The sequence below is a fragment of the Erithacus rubecula genome (assembly GCF_903797595.1).
Source record: "Erithacus rubecula genome assembly, chromosome: 17".
In the NCBI taxonomy this organism is placed as follows: Eukaryota; Metazoa; Chordata; class Aves; order Passeriformes; family Muscicapidae; genus Erithacus; species Erithacus rubecula.
The window spans coordinates 1,050,305-1,073,512 of record NC_136669.1 but is presented as its reverse complement, the minus strand read 5'-3'; positions in this window follow the sequence as shown (position 1 = coordinate 1,073,512).

Sequence of the window (23,208 nt, the reverse complement as noted above, 5' to 3'; positions counted from 1 at the left end):
GTATCAATCCTCAAGGCAGAAGTAAGGTCACTGCTGAGAAGAAGTGGCAGCATTTTCATTTTAAAACAAGCCTAGGGCTTATTGAATCTTGCTCTAATTAGGAGGTCTCTCTCTTTTCTGTTTTTTTTTCTTTTTTGTCTCTGTTCTGCTCTCTGCTGCAAGGCTGGCTGGTTTCCTTGGCCTTGAAGCAGGGGGGAAAGGTTTTGTTGATTTTTAAATGCACAGATTTTTGGCTCTGGGCTGTGTTGATGCTGTGCAGGGCTCAGAGCCCTGGGTGTGTCCTGCTCCCCTTGCTGCTGGTGTCCCCAAGCCCAGGGCAGAGGGGTCAGGAGGGTCCCTGCTCCCCCTGCTCCCCCTGGGGTGGTTTCAGGGCAGACACTGGAGCTCTGTGGCTCAGGACATTCTTTGGGTGAGTTTTGGCTTTCAAGTTCTGGGATTTAAAATCAATGTGTTTGATCCGTGTTAAAAGCAGGAATGAAAGGGCAAAGGAAAGAAGCTGTGCCAGTGCTGCAGGTGAGTGATCAGTGCCCCAGGGTGAGGTGAGAGCATCACTGCTGGCTCTGGGCTGTGTGTGTTGGAAGCTCAGCTGTGAATTGTGCTTTCACCACCCAGGGCTCAGCTGGACTCAGCTGGATGGTTCTGGGACACAGTGCTGTGCTCACAGGCATTTTCTGGCATTTCTCCCCAGGACTGGAGCTGCTGCAGGGCTCGTGGGTCACAAGTGCACTGTGACAATATTCCCTGGTGTGAATATTGCACCAGCCAGGTGTGCAGGGAGGGGTCTCATTTCTGTCCAGGCTGCTCCTTTCCCAACCCAGAATGAACTTCACAAAGCAGGAAGAGGCTCCTTTATTGCTATCACCCTGTCATCATCTTCTCTGGGTTTTTAATTTCCTCTACCCCTGTCCCATTAACACCAGATAAGTGTGCTAGGAAGATAAAAATCAGCTTACAACTTTATGGACAATTGGTTGGGAGAAAAACCAGAGTGCTGAGCATAGCTGGCTCAAGCCTGCATATAACCTCTTAAAAATTATTTACTAGATACTCAATAAAGTCTGCCAGAAGTGCCTGTTGCAATTGCAGAGGCAAGAGCCTCAGGGGAGATTTCTGCTGCTCTCTGTGCCAGCCCAGCTGGGGCTGTTGGTAGCATCAGGAGTAAACACAGCTCCAGCACACACACAGTTGCTTTCTGTTTGCAGCAAATTTAAGTATGGTATTTATAGGCATCTCTGATCTCTTTTGATCCATTCTATCCATTTGAAGAAGCTGTGCTTTGAAAAATAAAAAAAATAAAAAATAAAAAAAACCCCACCATATTCCTCTTGTCAGTGGTGGAATTAGAGAAAAATGCCAAGACACCAACTTTCAAAATGTTTCTGATGCCTTTAATGTTTATTTTAGCACCTAAAAAACAGCTGAGGGCCTGATGCAGCAGCAGCCAGGGGTGAGGAGAGCAGCAGCTCTTCTGCCATGAGCTGATGTCTCTGCTCAGGGGTACCACACACTCCCACCTGGGGCATGAAGAACCTGCTGCAGCCCATCTGATGGAAATGAATTTGCACCAGGTTCTCACCCTGCCATGAATATCCATGGTGTGTCAGAATGCTCAGCACCAGCCCTGGCTGACAAATGGGTTTCTAACCCACATGGATCACAGCAACTTGGAAGGGAAATTCCTTCCTGGGAGCTGAGCTGCTTTTGTTGCAGAGTGGTGCCAGTCTGCTGTGGCTGGGTGGCACAGACAGGAGGCACAGGCACCTCCTGGCACTGGGATTGCTGCTCTGGAGGAGGGAGCTGTGCCATGGGCAGGAGAGAACAGGGCATGGCCCCTCTGAAACCCCTTGGCTGAGGGGAGACTCAGACCCTGAGTGAGGCTGAAATGGAGTTTCTGGAGCTCAGCAAGCCAAGCACACAGTGACCAAGGCTCCACACTGTAACCCCTTTGCCTGTTTTTAAAAGAAAACAAGGTCTTGAAGGCCAAGCTGTTGATAAAGGATTTGTGCTGAGAGCAAACCAGGACATGCTCAGGGTGTGCTCAGGCCACTCATCTGGTGCTGGGTGATCAGAAACTGCCCAGCTGCTGCACCTTTGCAGTGCTGCTGACATCCACACAGCCAGAGAGCTGCTTGGTGCTCAGCCCAAGGCTCAGCAGGGCACACACAGCTGCTGATCTTTGTGCACACTGCAAACCAGCAGCAGCTGCTGCATCCCTTCCTCTGTAATTCCACAATCCTGCCCAGGCAGTCACTAATGGGCACCACAGGTAACAGAGGAACCCACATCACCCCTCCATATTGACAGTGCAGCATGAAAAGCTGTGATGAAACCATTGTTTTATTGATGCAATCAGACCCTGGCACATCCCCTCTGCCTGCAGAGCAATCAGTGAAGTGCTGATCTTGTGCAGCACAAGAGCATGCTTGTGTTCTGAGCTGGAGAGCAAGTGATGATGGAAACCACACAAACAGCAGCACAAAGGCAGCAATCATAGCCTGCTGCAGGATTTTTTCAGGATTGTGGCATCCTCTGCAGCCCAGCTTCCTCATCCAAATGAAATTCCACCACTGGAAAGCTCATGTCAACTCTCAACTCACATAATTGTTGTGCCTCATTAATTTGGGGTGCTGATGTGAATTGGCTGGTGTGTTCCTGAAATATGTAATGTAGCATTAAAAAAAATCTGATTGCTCACAGAGCTTTGAATGGCTCTGAGTGAAAACTGCTCTTGCTCATTTGTCTTTCTCATTGGAATGCAATGGATACCTCACAAATGAACTGAAAAGGTGTTTAATTTATGAACCAAGATGCAGTTCTAAATAATGCCTAATTAAATTCATCCATGCCCTGGCATGTGATGCCCAGCTTAGCCTGGGCATTGCAAACCATTAGTAAACACTTTAATTGTAATAATTGCCACTGGCAGTAATTATTTTCAGGAAGGCAGCTAATTGCAATCAGCAGAGGGGATCTGGAAGGTGAGGAGCTGTCCCAGTCTGGGGTTTCTCCTTTGGCCCAAGATCCCCCAGAGGGACATGAGGTGGTTCAAACCCTGGTTCTCCCTGAAGCAGCCAAAGAGAGATTGCCAGAGATGGTTTTCTCTTGTTCCAGGGATTGTTTATTGTTTCTTATCTCAGGGACTTTTTGCCTGGCCAGCAGGGTCTGCTCAGCCTGGCACCCATGGTGGAATCTGCCTGGTGAATGCAGGGCTGATCTTATATAGTTTGTACCTCGTGTTACATGTTTACAAAATTTTCCCAGTACAGTACAATTTTATTAAATGGCCCAGCCCTGACCCCATCCAATCCAAGAGTGCCAACGTGTCACCCAACATGGATGGCATGGAGAAGAAGGAGGAAAAGGTGTCCACCCCCAAATTCTCCATCTTGGCCACGTGTCCCTTATCATAAACATTCCCAAAAGTCTGTTTATCTACGTTCTAACAATCTAATTTACACTTCACTAACTTTGGTAGCTTGTTTCCATTCTCTTTGTGCTGACAACTTCCCCCAGGAGTTAGAATCCAGCACCTGTGATACCAGGGTCTCACTCAGAGTCTTTGAGACCCTCACTAGGGTGGTTTGAGACCCCCAAGGAGGCCAGGGGGACACCCTGGGCTCCCACAGGGATCAGGCATCCTTGTGTTAGTAAGCAGCAATGAAATCAGCTGCACAGCAGAGTGCTGGGCAGTGCCTCAGGGGCCAGGGGAGCTTTGGAGCAGCTGGGCTCACACTGCCAGGCCATAGCCCAGGTGGAGAGGGAGCCAGGGCAGGTGCAGCCAGCCCAGGAGCTGCTTTTGGGAGCTGAGAGGCACTGGGATGTACCAGGGGGATGTGCAGGCAATGTCCTCCCTGCTCCTGCCCTGCTGACATGGCCTGGCCTGGCCTCAACCACCTCCACATTGAACTCCTGGACCCCTGTCCAAAAACTGAGAATTGAGCATAACATTGCTGTCAAATGCTGCAATTAGACACAGAGCTGTAGACAAGGAATAAAGCACACCATTATTTCTTTGTTAAGTTAACTTTTCCACCAAAACCCTGTGATGCTCACTGTCACTTCTAATTTTTTCCCCCATGCACTCAGTGTGGTTCCCTCTTACAGGCACTTTAGCACTGAATTAATTACTACATTAATGGATGTCTATAGTCCATTAGTAAATTAAGACCTGATGCTAATTCTCTTGTGGGGAAAGAGAGGGGTGTCTGTTTAGTACCAAATCATTCAGTTCATTGCCAATGGACTCTAAATGTTCAAAGGCAGGAAGAGAAGTACATCAAAGACACTTTAATTTGAAAAGCATAGGGGAAGCTGATCCCCAGGCCTGTCCATGCTACAGACTGTACATAAATTAACTTTGAATTTATAATCAAGCACATCACTAGGCAGTGGGTAGGATGAACCTCAGCCACCAGGCATTGTCTTGAAGTAGCACCTGACCATGCAGGATTTGGAAGGGTACAGGAAGCCTGAAATGGTGTGGACATATCAGTTTAAATGAGTGAGTTTGTTCCTCCCTGCTCTCCAAATCTGACAGACTTGATCCATCATCCTCCAACTCCAAAATAAGCTTAGGAGAAACCAGCAACACAAGGGTGAAGAAAACAAAGACAGGAGTGAACAAAACCTTTTTAAAATTGGAGAAGTCTGCTTGTTCCCTGCAACACAAGGGTGAAGAAAACAAAGACAGGAGTGAACAAAACCTTTTTAAAATTGGAGAAGTCTGCTTGTTCCCTGCAACACAAGGGTGAAGAAAACAAAGACAGGAGTGAACAAACCCTTGTTAGAATTGGAGAAGTCTGCTTGTTCCCTGCCCAGGGTTGTGTGGCTGTGCCCTGCTCCATCCCCACTCCCTGCCCTGGAGTAAAGGAGATCCCAAAGGATCCAAAGCACATCTCCATGCTCAAACCACTCCTGCCAGAGCCCTGCTGCACCAGGAGTGCAAGCCACACTTGTGCATTTTGCCTTTAATAGAATACAAAAAATGAAATTTATTCTGGGAGGGAGGAAAAAGTCCAAAAGCTGCTCATGTGGGTTTTTCCTCTCTGCCAGCAAAAATATAACAGTTAATTAGGCTGGAAAACCCAAAGGAAAGTGAATTCTGATGGCCAATCATGAAGTGGCATGGAAAATATCTCCATGACAACAGAAATTTATAGCACTTCAATTTTAATATATCAAAGGATAAGGGTAATTTCACAGGCACTGTGCAGGAGATATACCCCTCTCTCCTTCTCTTGACAGTCCCTGGATTAAATGGGAGCCGTGGTCCCAGAGGTGACAGTGAAAACAACATGATGAAACCTGAAAGTTCTGAATAAAACACACCAGCAAGGTGAGAACTGACTCTGCTGTGCAGGACCAACATTTGGGCCTTTTTTGGTGGGATGCTGCAGTACACACAGGGATTTCCTCCCTTGTCCTGGTGCTGTGTGCCCAGTTACCAGCTCAGGGCTCAGCTGGTGATGGGGCACAGGGAGGTGCCAGTTCCCATCCCAAGAGCACAGGGATCCTGCAGGGGCTGCCAGCAATTCCCATCTCCTGATGTTACTGTTCCACACACCCATAATGAATTCCAGAGTGCAAAAGAGAAAAAAAATGAAAAATGAGCTCAGAGATCAAAGATACATATCCCAAAATCTGACCTACATTCTCTGCTCATGAGCAGGAGTATTATGGTTCCATCTTAAACTCTGTATTCCATGTATTTTGTAAATGCATCCATGAGCATGAATGTCTCTTACAGGAAATGTCTTGCAATATTTAGTAGTGAATGAATCATTCAGACATCCATGGATATTTAACTGATGATTTCACTAAAATGGATCTATTTGTATTTTAATTTAAGAATCAAACTTAAGTATTATAGTATTGGCTTTGGGAATATTGGGAATATTTACCTTCTTTTTTTCTTTTAAATCCTAACAGGAATTACATCACTTTTGATCAGATTTGATAAGATGCTCCTGCCCATAAAGGAGCATCTCATGCCTCATTTTCCCACACCTGAGCATGTTTTGTGTGGCTCCTTCCAACCAGCCATGGCCAGGACTTGGCCCCTTGGGCAGAGCTGCTGGGAGTGCTCAGGAGAGACATTTTTGTCTACAAACATAGGAAAAGGGCAGGGGGAGGAATCACAGCCCTTGGTTTGTTTTCTGTAATACAATGTGGAAAGTGCTAACAGAATTAGCCTTTTGGGACGAGTGATAACAATAAATTAAAAACAAATGGTAATAGGCAGCATGAAATTGCTAACAAAGTAGAAATTTGCTAATAAAATTCAATGGACCTAATTTAAACTTTGATAATGTATCTAGCCTTGAGAGCACTATTCCAGCAGTGGGCTGCTGAAAGAGAAGGATTTTCAGTGCAGAGCCCAAGATTCTGAGTTCTTACATTGCTTTTCCCTCTGCACAGTGGCCCCTGGCACCTGGGGAGGGAGAATTTCCAGGTTTTCAAATAATCCAAGAAGGGTTGAAGGTGTTACCTGTGTGGAAAGCAGTGTGAGCAGGTACCTGCCCTGAGACACTCTCTGCTGGCAGCAGGAATGGATGGGAAACTTGGCTTGGGGGCACATTGGGTTTAGTTCTGTGTATTTCCTTGGAAAGCTCTAAAATTATCGAGTCCCCATGAATCTGCAGAGCTGGGAGGAGGAATCAGAAATCTGGGTGAGCTGGGGTGAGACCAGGGAGGGCAAACAGCAACCCTGGGGTCTAACTCTGCTGGCTTTGCCCTCTGGCCATGATAGAACCATTCCCAGCCTTCAGAAAAACTTGGGAAATTCCATTACACAAAAACTAAACAGATTCAAAACCAAGCCCATGTCAGAAGGAAGTGAGAGCAAGGGCAAAATGATGAGACAAAGCATGGAGGGAAAGTTGGTAAAAGCAGACAAAAGAATCTAAAATGCAGAACAAATAAATTAATTGGATAAATAGTGGGATAAAAAGAGGCAAACCAGAACAGAGACCCGTGTCCTGTAATAACTCTTTCAGAACTACTCAGATTAAAGGAGAAAGTGGAGATCAAATGAGCTAATTTAAGCAGATGCCAGGCTCAGAGGATAATGTGAACCTTAATTACTTACTCTTACTCTTCCTTCTCTTCTTAACTAAGTGAATTTCCCAGACAGTGTTTCTGAGTTTTGCCAGACAGGAACCCAACTGCACATTTCAACCAAGGCCTTTGGCAAGCTCCTCTTCCTCAGCACGTTCTTCTTTTCACTTTTCCTTAGACTGAATTATTTTCCAGCCTGGCCTTCTATGGTCCCATACTGAAAATCACTTTAAAAGGTGTTTTTGAGCAGCCCAGGGAGTGGCTGCTCTGTCAGTCAGGATGTCCTTTGCTGTTCCTCTGTGTTCCTTCATCCCATCTCATCCCCATGGCTCTGGACAAAGGTCCTGCCACTGCTTCTGCTGCACCCAATTTCTGAAAGTTTTAGGAGCTCTTTGTAGCTTTTTCTCACTCAGGCTTCAGCTTTCCTGTGCTTCCTCAGTGTGAGGACACTTGTGAACTTCGGGGTCATTTCAGAGGGGTTTGGATCCCCTGGGGCATTTCTTTTCCTGCATTGTGTGTTCAATATTTGCAGCTGCCCACCAGGACAAGGGAAGTTCAGTTCTGAGCAGTGCCCATTGCCCCCATCACACTTGAGGCTGAGCTTTTTTCTACTCCATATGAGTTTCCACAATGTTAAAGAGTGGCTGCATCTCCCCAGGAATAAATGGGAAATGTGTGTCAAGTGAGGTACAGCAGAAAATTACATTTTTTAATGGGTTTGCATTTTAAATGAATAATCAGCCCACTGATAAGATATAATGACTTGGGACCACAGAGAAGATTGAAGGGAAGGCAGCGTTTTCCTTTGTCTCACAAGTGACTCTCAGCTGAGAGAACAGCACTCTTCCCAAAACAGCAGCTATAGCAGCAGGAGGGTTTGACTGGCTGCAGGTCAGAGAGTATAAACTGTTTTTCAGGGCTGATTGTAACACACCATCCTCACAATTGGCCATTTCTTGTGCTGTTAGCAGCCTTTTGTTGTCATTGTGTTTCATCCCGTGCTGCAGCTGCTGAATAATTAAAGCTGTCAGCACAAAAATGAAGTATCTATGCACCTTTGAGAACAGCTCCAAAATAATTTGATGTCCCAGTTATCTCCAGAAAATTATTAACAAAAGAAGGTATCCACAGGCCAGGAAAAAATATGCTTTGAGAGCATTTCTGTGTATTTTCCACATCATGTTGCCTAGAAGGTTGTCACCAGTGGCAGTGTCATGAAATTCCCTGGTCACTGCAGGTGGGGGGTTTCTGTAAATGTGTCGGAGGTAAAATTCTTTCAGGTCCCATCAGAGCAGAAGATCACAAGCAGGGCCATGGAGGTGAGGCAAAGGGGTGTTCCTGCAGCCAGCCACAACGCTCACCACAGTAACAATTAGAGTTTAAAGAGCATTGGCACAGGCTTCTCCAGGCAGGAAATCCAGGAGGAGCAGAGCAAAAGCAGCAGGATTTTTCCTGGGGATGGCTGGTGTGTGGAGGATGCTCACACACCATGGGCTGTGTGTTTGCTCTGTGTGTGTGCTGGTAGGGCTGTGGTGACTGAGGGTCCCCACTGCCACCTGTGGCTTTCCTCTGCAGGGAGGGACAAACAGCCATCAAGGTCTTACTGCAGCAGAATCATGCCAGGAAAACACTCTGAAATTCCTTATTGACATTAACACAGCCCAGTTATTCCTAGCACTCAAAATCTCAGTGCACAGGTCAGTGCAACAGGCACCAGCTGCTCATATTGTAGGACTTGATCAGAATTGTATAAAAAAGGAGGAAAATACAGTGGCAGTGCTCTCTGCACAGTGTTCTGGGGCTGGCAGAGTTTGCACAGGCTGTGGGGACTGGCTTAGCCTCCCACAGTAGTGCTGTGCTGTTTCTTTTTCCATTGCATTTTTTAGGTCCTCTGCATCATAAAGGAGATGGGTGCCTTGTGTGGTTCTGTACAACAATATCCTGTAAAAACAGGACAGGTATGATGGTGTGCCTGTGGTTTCCTTCAATCCATCCCTGACCCTGCAGCACCCAAAGCCCAGGGGAGGGTTGGGTTAATCCACAGGGACAGCTGAGGGCAAGGTCCAGTCCCAAACCAGACCTAGGGGCATGTCTGGGAGTGCCCTCAATGTCCTTAGTCCAAGGTTTTAGTTACAGCCTGGGCAGGGGCCAGACCTAATGCCCAAGGGCTTTTTAACAGCCTGATTTCAGGGTTTTACATTCATGCCTTCTGTACAGGAACTGTGGCTTAAATCCTATTATATAATATATAATATACTTTATATAATATACTATATATAATATACTATATATAATATATAATATAGTATATATAATATATAATATATAATATATAATATATAATATATAATATATAATGTATTATATATTATATATTATGCATTATATATATATAAATATAATATATATAATATATATTGCATTGCTGCATTCTGCTGCATCCTCGAAAGTGATGCCACTTGCCACAAGGACAGCAGATGGACAGAACATTATGTAAAGAAAATCAATCCTCCTATGGTGGGGAGTTCCCCAAAAATGGCAGAAAATTGAAGCAATAAATTAAATGCATTAATATTTGCATCGAAGTCTAAACCTGCAGGGCACACAGGAAGGGCACATATTGTTGAATCTCCCATTTTTTGTTGCTTTATGAGACATTTATTGCCTTGTAAAGGATATATCCTTTGTGCCTCATGAGGAAGAGAGAAGTGCCCAGCACCAGTAAATCAGGTTGTAATTTCTGAGCTGTACAAACCTTGATTCTGAGCCCCTGCAGGGAGGTCCAGGCTCTCATGGCTGAGGTCTGCACCTGGTTACACTCCTGCCCTTTCTCTTTATTTCCAATTCCCTGGAAGAAAATAAAAGGTTCAGAGCATTACAGATGGTGCTGTTTAAGGAAGTAGGGCCCAGGTTTTGGGTTGTGAATAGGGAATATTTGGGAGAAGCAATGGACAGTGCATTGTTGGTCAGATGTTGAGGGCATGTCTCAGCTTTGGGAATGTCCCTGATACTGAGGGAGCAAAGCTGCAGCACTTGGAAACAAATGAGAGCGAAATTCATCCCTGCTGTGTCTGATGTCAACAATCAGCAAATTTTGCAAACAGCTATTTGTGCTCCAGAAATACAGAGGGGGCCACAGCAATGGGCACCTCACACCCCTGGGGGCTTTTCCCCCTTCCAAACCATGTAGGCTGGTCAAAAAGTGAGGACTGCCTTCTGTGAGCTGACACAGTGTGAGAATCCCACTGTTATTTTATTTATTTATGCACTGAGGGATGGATTTCCATCTAGATCATGTTAGGATCTAGACCAGACCAAACATTCAGTTTAATGGTTAAGTGGAGAATAATAAAACATTTCTGTGAGTTAACATGGGGCTGATAAACAAAAAAAATAGGAAAATAAACAGCCAACAGCTCCCAATTGGGATCAAACAGGATTATTTTTTTTTTTTTTTTTTGTCAGATTGAAATTAAAATGATGTTTGTCTGGGCTTTTTTCTGTTCTTGCTGTCTTTTATCCTTCCTTTAAACAGACATTGAACTCAATTCCACAGGAATTTACTTTAGAACCCAGCAGCAAGGTTAAAAGCTGAGATGTTGTGTGTTTTACCTGAAGAGTGGAAATGTCCCTGCAGTGTTGTTGAGAAGCAGAGATGTGCTGAGTGCACTGACCACCAGGGAAAGCACAAGAGCCCTGCCCAGCCCTGCTCCAGTCTGGGGTGACCAGCGCTGACCCCACAAAGAGCTGAAAAGAGGAGCCAGAAGAGGAGAAAGGATGGGGCAAACCTGGAGAAACAGCATGGCCTGAGCCCAGACATCCTTTCCAGCCTCTCCCAGTCACACCAGCTCTCTGATATTCCATTTATGCCCAGCTGAAGTGAGGCAGGTCCCTGCTGGAGCACATGGAAGACATGAGGGAGCTGCTACAGACACCTGCATCTGCCAAATGATTTTAAACTGAGTATTTGTCAGCATATAAATGCAGCACTGAGAATCATTAGGAGCAAGAAGCAGCAGGAAGCTGTGGACATGACCAACAATTGACCTGGAGCCTTTCATCTTTATCCACTGAGCTGTGTCTGATTGTACCCATGTCACAGAGACCTTCTGAGGATTTTTCTCGTGTGACAGAGGCATCACCCAAAGGACTGTCACTATTTCAGGGGCACCAGAGCCTTTCCTTGCCATGTCTGTGTGTGTGTGTGTGTCCCCAGCCCTGGGGCAGCAGTGGTGCTGATATTTATCACTTTGCTGGTATTGATTACTGCCTCAGGGATAATTCAGAGTGAATAACAGCATCCAGAGAGTGCAGCTGCAGGATCTGGTGATGCATCAGACCTGAGGGAGGAGAAAAGAGCCTTCCCTGGGGATTTTTGTGCATGGACAGGTGCTGTGCTGTGTGGGTGGAAATATTTCACCACCCTTGCCATGCAGAGATGGATGGGTGACAAAACACCTCCAAAAAGACAGAATAAGAAAGTTACAGCACAAAAGAGCTTCACATGAGGTTTACCTTAATATGAATGAAAATCCAGTGCAGGATGGGGTCAGCAGGCTGGGATCTGGCTTTAGGAGCACAGCTTGGGGTCCCCAGGCAGCAAAGGCTCTTTCCCTTCTGACAATTTGGTTCTGCAGCTGATTTCCCAGTTAGGTGTGGAGATGACAGAGCTGCCACTCAGCTGTGCTTTTTCACAGTAATTTAAAAGTCAGATAGTAAGCAAATCCCCCAAGCTCCTGATGACACCTGTCTCAGGAGGGAGTTTTCTCACCAAAGTATTGACTGGTGTTCTGCTTATATTAAACCCAGGTCTCCAGGTGACTCCAGCCCCAACTTTGCTGAAATCCAGAAGAAAAGGGGATTCTTGAAATTGCATGTTGCTGAAATATTCAGTGGGGTTAAGCTAAGTGACCTTACATGTCCTAACATGATCAGAAATGTCACAGAGAGAATTTAATTTCATTCATTTCATCCAGCTTAACAGCACCTGCAGGAGAGGGGGTCTGAACCCTCATCCACCAAAAGCTGAGCTCATACACCCTGTATCATCTTTTCCCACTGAGTTCCCAGAGAAAAAATATTAAGAACTAGAGAAAACCAAACCAAAATCAAAAATACCTCAGACTTACAGACCATACTCTTGAGGTGATTTTATTAACCTGTAAAGAACTGTGTCTCATATTTCCCCCATCCCTCCTTATTTTATAAATACTCCAGAAAACCTTCAAGAGTTGGTCCAGAGCCCTTCATCAGCTCTGTGCACGGACAGGAATTTTCATGGCACTCTGTTTCTTCCAGCACGTCAGAAAAAATTCCTTTAAACGTCCCCCAGTGTAACTCATCTGAGCTAGTCCTGCTGCTGGCTGTGGGAGGAGAACCACTTGCAAAGCAGGGAATGAATCACTTGGAAAGGAATATTAAGCTTGTTTGGAAATGAAACCCTCCTCCCTCACAGGGAATGAATCTTGCCCTCCTTCCCCTGGCAGCATCAGCTGCTCCTGCTCTCGTGTTCATCCCCATCCAGACTCAGTGCCCACATGTCCATGGTGTGGGATGCCTGTGGCTGTCACCCTGCCAGGCTTTTCTGGGCTGTTTGGCAGGAATTGGTGCTTTTCCATGGGAGATACCAGCAGAGCCACGCTGCAAAACAGGGATGAACTTGTCAAAAGACACAAACTACAGTGTAATGAAATATGGACATGGGAAGGGGCCAGACTCAGCTCTTCTTTTCACAATTTGTGTAATTTCAATGTATTTTAAATAGTTAATGATTTTGGTGTTTGTTCAGCTCAATCCATCTAAAATAATTAAAGAATCAGAGGGAGAAAAGGAAGTTAAAGGTGGTCAGAAATCCAGCCAAAACATTAGGCAAATAAAGAAACCCAGGCTGCCTGTGTGAGCAGCACTATTTGGGGCTAATGACACTTTTTGTCCAGACTGGAGCAGAGAAAAGGAAATTCTCAAGACTTAAAAATGTGTCTGTAATGTGAGCCACAGCCCTCAGCCAGCTCCTGTTGTGCAGTTATTTATCTGTGTGACCAATTTGCAGTTCCAGATGTGGTCAGTGCTGGGGCTCTGGGCACTGGGGGCTCTGGAGCTCTGCTGGTTCCAATGGGCAGTGCCAGCCCAAACCAAGAACATCCACACCCAGTTTGTGAAATGCATTTCCCAGGCTCAGGGACACTCACACCAGTATTAAAGTGAGGATGCAGACTCAGATTGCTGCCTCACTGTTTCTCATCTTGCCCTGTAGGTTATTTCTTTTTTTGTTTGTTTTTTGGGGTTTTTTTTCCAATTACTCAGCCCAGGGATGCAGAGAAGCCAAGGGTCCTGACAGCAATTTGGGTAATTTGGGAAGGGCAGGCAGGCTGCAAAGCTCCCAGCAGTGGGAGCAGGGCTTGGCTCAGCTCTGCTGCTGCCCCTGGTTTTGGGGTAAACACATTGTTAAGTTTGTTCAGCCAACCATCCCTTCCCACTTTCCATGCCCAGAGAGCAGGATGGGGCAGGCAGCACTGCAAACACAGGTGGTTGAAGGGTTCTCACCACCTTAAATCTCCTCTTTGGGGTGTCCTGATGCCCCTTTCCCAGCACAGTCTCTACATCTGCCTTAATTAAGATGAGAAAGGGGGGCTTGAGGGGATTCTGGGTTCATTTCTGGCAGTGCCACTTTCAAATTCCTTTAGTTCTGTGTGATGCACACTGGGCATGAGCTGAGATGCACCAGGCAGAGTTGGGCTAAAAATAAACTGGAGTGTCACTGCTGTGTTAGTCTCCTGTTGATATTTCTTGGTGTGTTTTATGAAATCTTCAAAGCCAGTCAAGTGTGGGGGAAAAAACAAAAAAGAGAATTTTTTGCTTTTTGGGGCTGGATTGAGAGTGAGCTGGTACAATGGCAGTGTCATTTTACTCAGTGGATTCAGAGCATTACAGTCCTGTGGTGCTTGCTCACACTCAGGCTGATGCACTCTAAATAAGAATTATACAACTTGTGCTAATTCTTAATGCATTGTTATATTGATACCAATTTAACTGATGTTAATTAATCAAAGGAATGGACAAATTAAATCAGCACTTACCTATCCTTGTGAAAGAAAAGGGGCTGTGTTGCAGTTGGAGTCAGCAAGAAGCTGAGTGCTGGCTCACCTGGGGAATGTGAGGTGTTGATCCAGCAGGGACTTACTGGATCTATGGAGAGAAGGACTAAATCTGAAAAAAAAGCTCCTAAACAGGGAATTCTGGAAAGAAAAGCATGTTTTTAAATGGGCTCAGACACTGCACCCATTGCCTGGGGTGTAAGGTCCCTGCAGGTGCCCCCAGGGACCCCTGCCCCCCATGGCTTGGCTGGTCCTGCTCTGGCCAGGCTGCTGGCAAGTAGCTCACAGAATTTTTTCCTTTTTACTTGAGGCAAAAAGTAATTTCTTCCTCTGAAGGCCAGGGCTGGAGCTGTCCTCTGCTAATGAATGCAAACCATCAGTGAGCAGTAATGGAAAATGGGGGATGATGTGGCAGGCAGTGGCTTGCTTTCAAGGCACCAGAAAAGCCCTTTTAAATTTAAATTTAGCAAAGATTTTAAAGCACATATAGGCAGACTCTATTAGGAAGTGAAATATTTGATCTTAGCTATTAATCTGTTATAAGAATACTTTCATTTCCTTGCCATGTGTATCCAGTGATAGACTTTCATAAATGAGATCACATTAAAATGTACTTTATGTTTCTAGTCAAATCTCTTTTATTATTATGCAAGTCCTAGTTAGGAAAAAAAAAAACAATTACAGAAGCAGACTAAGAAGAGCATATTATTTTAACTCATTTATACAATTGAAATTTATACAAGTGAAATACTACTGCTACTTAAAGGCTGAACATTGTGCACTGCTAAACACCTTGGGAAGAGGTTGCCCCATTGCAGCCAGATTAGGGATAATTTATGGGTAGTGGAAATACAAATAGTCTAAAACAGCTCATGTGGTGTGGGGTACTGCTGTGTGTATGCACCCACAGATGGATTTTTATAAGGAGTATTTCATATCAAAGTATTATATTCATATTGAAGCTTTACATTTGGCCTCTGTCTTACTGAAATCAAATCTGTTTTAAGGATGGTCCCTAATTGATGTGAGCTGTCACTCCTGACACTCTGCACCACGGACAGAAAGTGTTTTAGGAAGTTTCTGTGTGGAGGCTGTGCTGCCCTGGAGAGGGGCAGGGATTGCCCAGCTGGGCAGGGCTGAGCTCTGCAGAGCTGCTCTGGTGGAGTATCAGTTCAGAGAAGAGACCCCTGGCAGCCTGGAACCAGCACAGAGCATCATGATGGATGTTTCAGGGTAGAAGGAAGAAATTCTTTACATCTTATAACTCCCTTTGGCTGATTAGGCACAAATGTCTGCTTCCAACCTCCAAATCTGGGCATCCAAACCGTGTCATAATCCTGCCACTTTTGGAATGGCTTTGCACTTCCATTCCAGCAGCCTGGCAGAGCCCAGCAGGGGCCACAGCATCTTTTGTCAGGCTGCTGGAGCAGAAATCTTTGCTCCCAGATTCAGCCATGCCCTGGATCCAAATGCTTCCCCAGGATGGTGCACAGTGAATTGTGCATTGACATCGTGCTTCAGCTGAACAGCCCAATCTGGTCTCTTCCAGAAAACGTTGCAGTTCAAGACTTGCAAAATGCAGGATGCTTTTGGATCAAGTTAATAGTATTAATAAATTAACCTGAAACTCCTTGCCCATGAATTTAGGATCCTGGCATGACTCTGCTTTGCTTGAGAGCTGGTCAGAGCAAAGTGGAGCTTGGCAATTTACTCCAGGACCTGCAGTGTCTGAGTCCCTCTGAGTCCTTCAGGTCCAGCCCTTCCCCATCAGGGTGGGATTCAGAGAGCCCTGCAGTCAGGACAAGCAGCAACCCACCCCAAAAAGCTGATGTGGCACCAGAATAGCCAAGATCATCTTTCCTGGAAGAATGAAAAACACCATCCATGTCTGGTTTTATCTTTAGTACAACCTCACCTATCTCCTGTTTTTTAATCATTCATAGACAGTGATTTACAGCTGCTTGTTGTGAAGCCTCAGATTATTTAACAGCTTCTGATTTTTTATTCTTTATCAACAGATGAGGAAATGCCAAATTTCATAATCCCCATTGTTAAGGCAATTAAATATCTCATTCCTGTTGCACTTGGGTTACTGTGCAGTTATTGGCAAACTGCTCTGCCCTATGTCTTGTGCCATTGTGTGAAGTAATCATGTTCTAGGCTATAAATAATAATGAAAATAAGACACCTTAGGCGTGGCAGATGCAGGGATGTGGTGATGGTGTTGGCAGCAGAGGCACAGCCCTTCCTGCCAGTGTGACACTCTCACACCACCCGTGGTGAACTGGGATTCCTGTGCCTCACAGAGCAGATTCTCACTGAAATCTACAAACAAAACACTTGAGCACCTGGCAGCCTGATTTTCACCCCTCCTTTTCTTTTAAGTAGTGGCCAAGGATGCATTTGGGGATAATTAAAACAAAGGTTGAGTATTTTTTTGTTTTAATATGCCATGACTATTAGCAGCTGGATTAGGAAGAAGCCAGCACAAAAGCAGCATGCTTCTTATACCAGCTCTAAATAAAACCAGGTTTCAAATCTGAAAACAGGATTTTTTTTTTTCCTTTTTCTCCTCCACAGAAAATTTTTTCTTTGTGCCAAGATTAAAATATTAGTGCTGTGTTCTCTCCTCTGTTTAAACAGACCTCATTGCACCTAAGTGCCAAAAGAGTGGAATTCCTGAACAGCAGGTGGAAAGAAAACACAAGATCAAATGCAGTTTTGGCTGCCAAGAGAACCTGCAGAACAGCTTGGGGGTGCACGAAAAGTCATGCAGCTCCTGGTGCTGTCAAAGACTCCTGCAAGGTCATCAAGGAGCTCTTTTCAAGCATCCCACATCAAAAAGCTGTGCAGGGAGACAAACCTGCAATACATCATGAGGATGGTACTAAAGATACCAACCATCCACTTTTAGGAGAATTTAACATTCTCCCCTTCACATCTCTGGAAGCAGCTCTGAGAAAACAATGCTCTGTGTGGAGAGCAGGGTGTGGAAATAAATGGGAGTGCTCACACTGGGTGAACATGAGGCAATGGCTGGTTTGGGGCCATAACCCAGCAGGGAACTATGGAAGAAATGTCTGTCTGAGCTCATCCTTGCACTTAAGGCAAAGGACACGGATTCTGCTCTCTTGGAACCAGCCAGCCCTTGCATTAATTTGTATTTCTGCACCCCCCTGTAAGCCCAGGGCACAGCCCTTGCTCTTGGCTGCTGCACCCTTTGGGATGCAGGGAAGAAACTGTCCCAGCACTTCTCGTGGTTAATGGTCTTCAGAAAACAGACTTGAGCTCCTTGCTGATCCCTTCTGAGCCTTTGCCTACCATTCCTTGCTGGAAAGGAGGGAGGCTCTGGCCCAAAAGCAGAGATCTGGGTTTGAAAACAAGAATTTGGGGATTTCTCTGTGCTGGCAGTGCTGGGAGCCCTGCAAAGTTCACCCACCTCTCAATCCTGCCCCCAGGTGAGGCTGCAGCACTGCCTGTGAGTGAGCTCTGACCAGTGACAGATTCCCAAAATGTAAATTTTGGGAATGCTTCCCCCATAATGGCAATTGAGGAATCACTGACCAGGCCCACTTCTCCTAAAAATCACCAAACAACAAAATTCTTTCAAATAAGACACACATTGGTGGGGTTGAAAATAATACAAAGTGCACATGCTCTTAAAGACAGCCTTTTTTTTTTTTTTTATTTTAAAACTCTGCATCTGAAAACACCGTATGACAGAAAGCATTATATACACTGCAGTGTTTTTGGTATAATACAGTATTTCATACATCCATTTCTTTTTCTGCAAAAAAATTTGCTTTGTCAGACAAACAACCAAACTCCCATTGACAAAGAATACAGCTAAGGCACATTGTTTCTGCTAAATGAAAGACAAAAGGGTGCAAAAACGGGTAGTGCAATAATTGCTGAAAATCACATTCTACTACAAGAAAAGCATTCTGACTTTGATTACCGGTCAATTTAAGACATTTCAATATCTCATAAAATACTCCTTTAAATAAATAGCAAAATATCTACATCTTTCAGTGTGTTCCATTTGAATTTCCAATTATTTTTTTTTTAAACTTTCCTGTATATACACGGTTTTCTTTTTTTCTTATTCAATAGATTACAAAATATTTCTGTACAATTTTATGCATATTATGATCTATAACAAAATAGTTATTTCTTAAAACTATATTACCACCAGTCTTTGAAAATGACAGAATAGGAATAACTTATTATGACTATGTTAGGCAATAGAAAAATCCAATTAAACCAAAAAAGAACCAAAAGGCCAAAGTCAGAAAAATAATTTCATTACATCGACTTAATTATTTTAGTTTCAGAAATCTTGTTTCATATGCAAACCCTTCTCAGTTGCCTTTGGGTTGTATTCAAATCTGAATATCAACACAGGGCAGGATTTGGAACTCTTCAAAGCACTGCAGCCTGCTGAGAATATTGGTGCTACTCACTGAAACTCGACAGAGGAAAGTATTAAAAAACCCAACACACACAAGCCTTAGCAGAAATCACTTCTGCTGCCTTTGACAACCTTTGAATGAAGCTCCAAAAGCCAGATTTGCAGAAATGCATTTATGACTCAGACAAAACAATCATGTTCTAAATGTACTGTGAGATTCCCAATACCCAAAATCTGGCCCTACGTGGGGATGCTTTTCAGATTTTAAGACCATACCAGTAAGAGGACATTTCTTCTCCCTCCTACCAGTACAAATCTGAGAGGAATGCTACTACACCATGTTAAAATGAATGAAATTATTCTACAATTTGTCTAGTGCATCTGAGACCAGTCTGTCCTGTTGTAATCTGAAGATAAATTAAAAGTTACTAAGTTTTTACTTTGTATGCAATTAAACCAAGTTCCTTATCTACAGTGACTTCAAGAGACAGAGCTCATAATTTCCGAAGGTTTATATGAATGTCTGAAACTTCCTTTTGCCTGAAGGGAAGGTCATTTTTTTTCCCTTAAAGACTGCATTTGTAAGCAATTCCTATTGTATTTGTGAAGTGTAAGCTGACAGCAACACAACTGAGCTGCAACAGAAATCTCAAGGTGCCTTTTATTCATTCCACAACAAAGTGAGCAAGACACAGACAACACCAAAGTTCCTAACACAGTTTAAGGCCACATTTAGAAAGGATGGAAGTAAGGCTTTCTTGAAGGGGCAACACATTGGATGCCACAATGGGAACAGACACAGAACGATCCAAAGCTGACAGGATTCATCCACAGAACAGCTGAAACAACACTCTAGTTTTGGCCAGCAGGTCTGTGCCTTTTTTTGGATCTAAGCAGGAAAATAAAATCAAATGCCACAGATATCCTCCTCTGGAATATTCCCAGCAAACTGAAGGTGCTCCCCTAGCAGGAGTGCCATTGTCTCAGTCAAGGGTGTGAATTACAACAGAAGCAAAGACAAGCCGAGTCATTACAATACACAAATGCAGCGCCATGAACCGCGCCTAGAATTGTCACTCTGGTATCAGAGGCACCTGTACAGTATCTTGCTGTTTATTTGGCAAGGTTACAAGTAATACTTCTAGGTTTTAACAAAGTAGAAAGAGAATTTGCATAGATTGTACATTCAGTTCAAGGAGACTTCTGGTACCCTTTTTTGTTGTTCTCAGGTAAACGTGTTTGCAGACACAGTGAGGTAGCAGCTGTGGTAGCACCCATGAGCAAAAGAAGGTAACCAAGGCAGAAGCAAAGAGCAGAGTGAAAAACACACCACTGTTAGTAAGGAGGAAGGGAATCAACATGGAACCTGCAGTGTCACATCATGAGGGGAACTGCTCCCAATGCCACACCTAACTGAGACACCCTGATGCTGCCTGGGCTAACAGCCTGTAAGGCTGTGGAGCCTCAATTTTAAATGTTCTCAGCCTGATTATTCTTTCCCTCACTGTGATGATGGTGGTGAAGGTTTTGAAGGTCAGTCTCTTCAACAATACACCTTCAAAGGGAATTACAAATTAGAGTGTTTGCTTGCCTTTGAAGATTCCGCAGGAAAATCTGCTGTCCTACAAATTCTTCCTTGCTGTCCTTAACCCTAATTCACATTTTTTTGGCTCCTCTATGCCTGGTTGCAGCAGCAGCTGCCCTCAGGGCTCAGCAGCTGGCATTCCTGCTCTCAGGAATTCCTCCTGGGCCTCTGGAAGGGCAGTGCTCTGTCCTCTCTAATGCTGCATCACTCCCTACCCTCTCTGTGGCATCATCCCTGGAGCTGCCTTGGCAGAAGCCCAAGGGTTTGGTTTGGAAAGGCTTTTTTACATGATGTTTCCAATTGTCATTTAATAGGGGCTTAAGTCCCACTAATCCTCAAGACTACACTGGAGGTCTTGAATGGTACAAATAAAGACATATATGGATCATTATATTTTCACAACTGGACCGAAGCAAAGGCCAGTGAGAAAAGTCACCAACCATGGTGACAGACCAACCAGGTCTGTCTTATTCTGTTACTGAAATACCAAATAACCAAGTCTCCTTTTACAAATATCATATTCCCATGCCTGAAAATCAGGACAAAGTAACTGCTGGCTTTCACCAACTCCTTCCTGTGTGCAAGTAGTGAACTGACTGAAGACTGCTCTGAAAACCAAACTTTCCTCATCTGCAGCTGTGTTTCTGAAGAAGCCTGGGGGATTCAGTTCACTCAAGTATAAAACTTCCTGCTCTATGGAAAGTGCTGGAGTTGGCCAAGGTTTCATGTGGCCAACTCCTGAAGCTTTGGGAGCTGGGAAGACAACAAGGAGGGCGTGCTGGCCAGAGGCAAGCTGGCAATTCTCTGATGGCCGTGATGAAAGAGAACCAGAGAAATCAACAGAAAGCTGGGCCACAAGAAACATCTGCATCTTGTTTATCTGGGAAATCAAAGCAGAGATCTCAGGGCATCAATTTCAGCCTTGCTATGCAGAAGGAGCCCAGTTTGTTCAAGGTTTATTGCAACACAAGTGTGTCAAACCTTTGAAAAGTTTCAGCATCTTCTTTACCCTTTCCCTCTCCCTTTGGTCAGGTTTACTCTATCCCTGTTCTGATTCACTGACTTCACTACTGTGCTCACTGCAAGAGTGATGGAGGCTTCATTAGGATGGCAATTAGTGCTGCAGGAGATGGAGGGAAAGTGAATGCACATTAGTTGGTACTTTTGAAGGTGCTGCAGGATCACTGTTAATACACCATTAAACAGCTGTACAGGCATTGTGCACTGCAGCCAGTACCCAGGAAAGGCAATTTGTAACACACGAATGCACATTCCTGTATCTCTAGGCTTAGCAATAATGAAGGCTTAACAACAGAGATACAGAGGGACTTTCTTGTATAACACTTGCAATCACGAAGGAATTCTTAAAATTCCCTGCTTGCCAAGAGCACAAAAAAATGAAGACATAATTTCAGTTCTATAAAAAAAACCCCTTGAATATCAGAAAATGAAAATGCAAATATTACTACTCAATGTCCAAATGTCATCAAAGAAAGAATTGGACAAATCTGAAAATAAACTGTCATTTGAGCTATTTCATTTAGCCTTGGGGTTTAACATTACCATATAAACAGGTTTGCATAATGCTGAGACTGACTTTGGACATAATTTATTAAATCATGTATGTAGATGTTCTGCATTTTGCCAGATTCCCTTTCTGTGTAATACTGATTGATCACAGCAGTGTTACATGGCTGTCATGCAGAATGGGCAGGGAATTTAGACAAGCAAAGCATTACACACAGAAGATAAATGTGCATAAGGAAATATAAACCCCTCCCATTGAAAGGAAGGTTTTGATCAAACCAGGCTTTTAGCTGGGATCCTGTTCAGCAAGAAGTGGCCAGTGGGGCTGGAAAAGAACACCTGCACATTCAGATGAAGATTTATAACTCTTGTGTTTTGTACCAACTGTGGGTCCCTGCTCTGAATTCTCCTTTTCACCAAATGTAAGATCTGTGAAGTTATTCTCTTCTGACCATTGACAATATCCATCCCAGGCTCCCAGTGCTGCCATTTCAAACCAAAGAATCCACTAAGCAGGACTAAGTTGGGCTTAACAGCATCACCTTGGAGCCAGCTCTGATCCCTGATGTAGTCTGGCTTTATATGTTTTTATTCACAACTACTGGACTTTGTGACTCAGACACAGAGTTTCATATATATCTTTTGGATCTATGTCTGCATGGTATAGTAGTGGTGGCTGTTTAGGTCCAAAACTTGACATTACCCCCAGAAGATGTTCCAAGCATGGCAGCTTAGCCTTTGGTGACTTCAAGCAGACAGAATTTACCCCTAGCATACTGTCATACCCTTTATTTATGCTGGACTTGACTCTGAAATCCTCATTTAGCACTAGAACTTTGGAAGTTTTGCCTAAGAAAAGCCTGCAGGATGAACCCCTTCAGCTCTGCACCCTATATTTTAACAGCAGCACTGGGATTGCCAGCTTGCTACAAAATCTGTTGTTTAAATGCTTCTTGCGTTTCAGAAAATCATCTCATATGAATCTTCTTTCAGATATTTTAAACCTAGCATATAATGCAAACGGATATATCAGCAACCATCTGTTTTCTTTCCCCTTTTTGTACTAAAACAAAATAATTTGCACCTTATATTTTAAATTACAAAAGTGGCAGCTTTTTTCCTAACAGCAGAAGACGTGATTGTTGTCACCTCCTGCTTGGTCTAGTTAATGAAAACTTAACCAAAAAAGCACTTAAAAACATTGCTGCTTAAGAATAAAAACAAGTATCAAATTTAAAAACCAAGTTATCTGCATGTGTGTGCGTGGGTGCACCCCTACACATGTGCTTATGTGCAAGACAGCCTGAAGATTCTGTGACTACCTCAGGAGCCTTGCTGAGAACAAGCAATGCCTGGGCTTGTTAATGAATTTTACATTGTGCCCTAAATATGACCTTCTTCATTTAACCTGCAGGGCTTGGACTGGGCAGCCACCATTACATCAGTGTGACTAAAGCCCTGGATTTCACAGTGAGGATTGCAGGTCCCCAGAAAATACGAATTTCACAAAGGAATGTTACATTAAAAACAAGCAC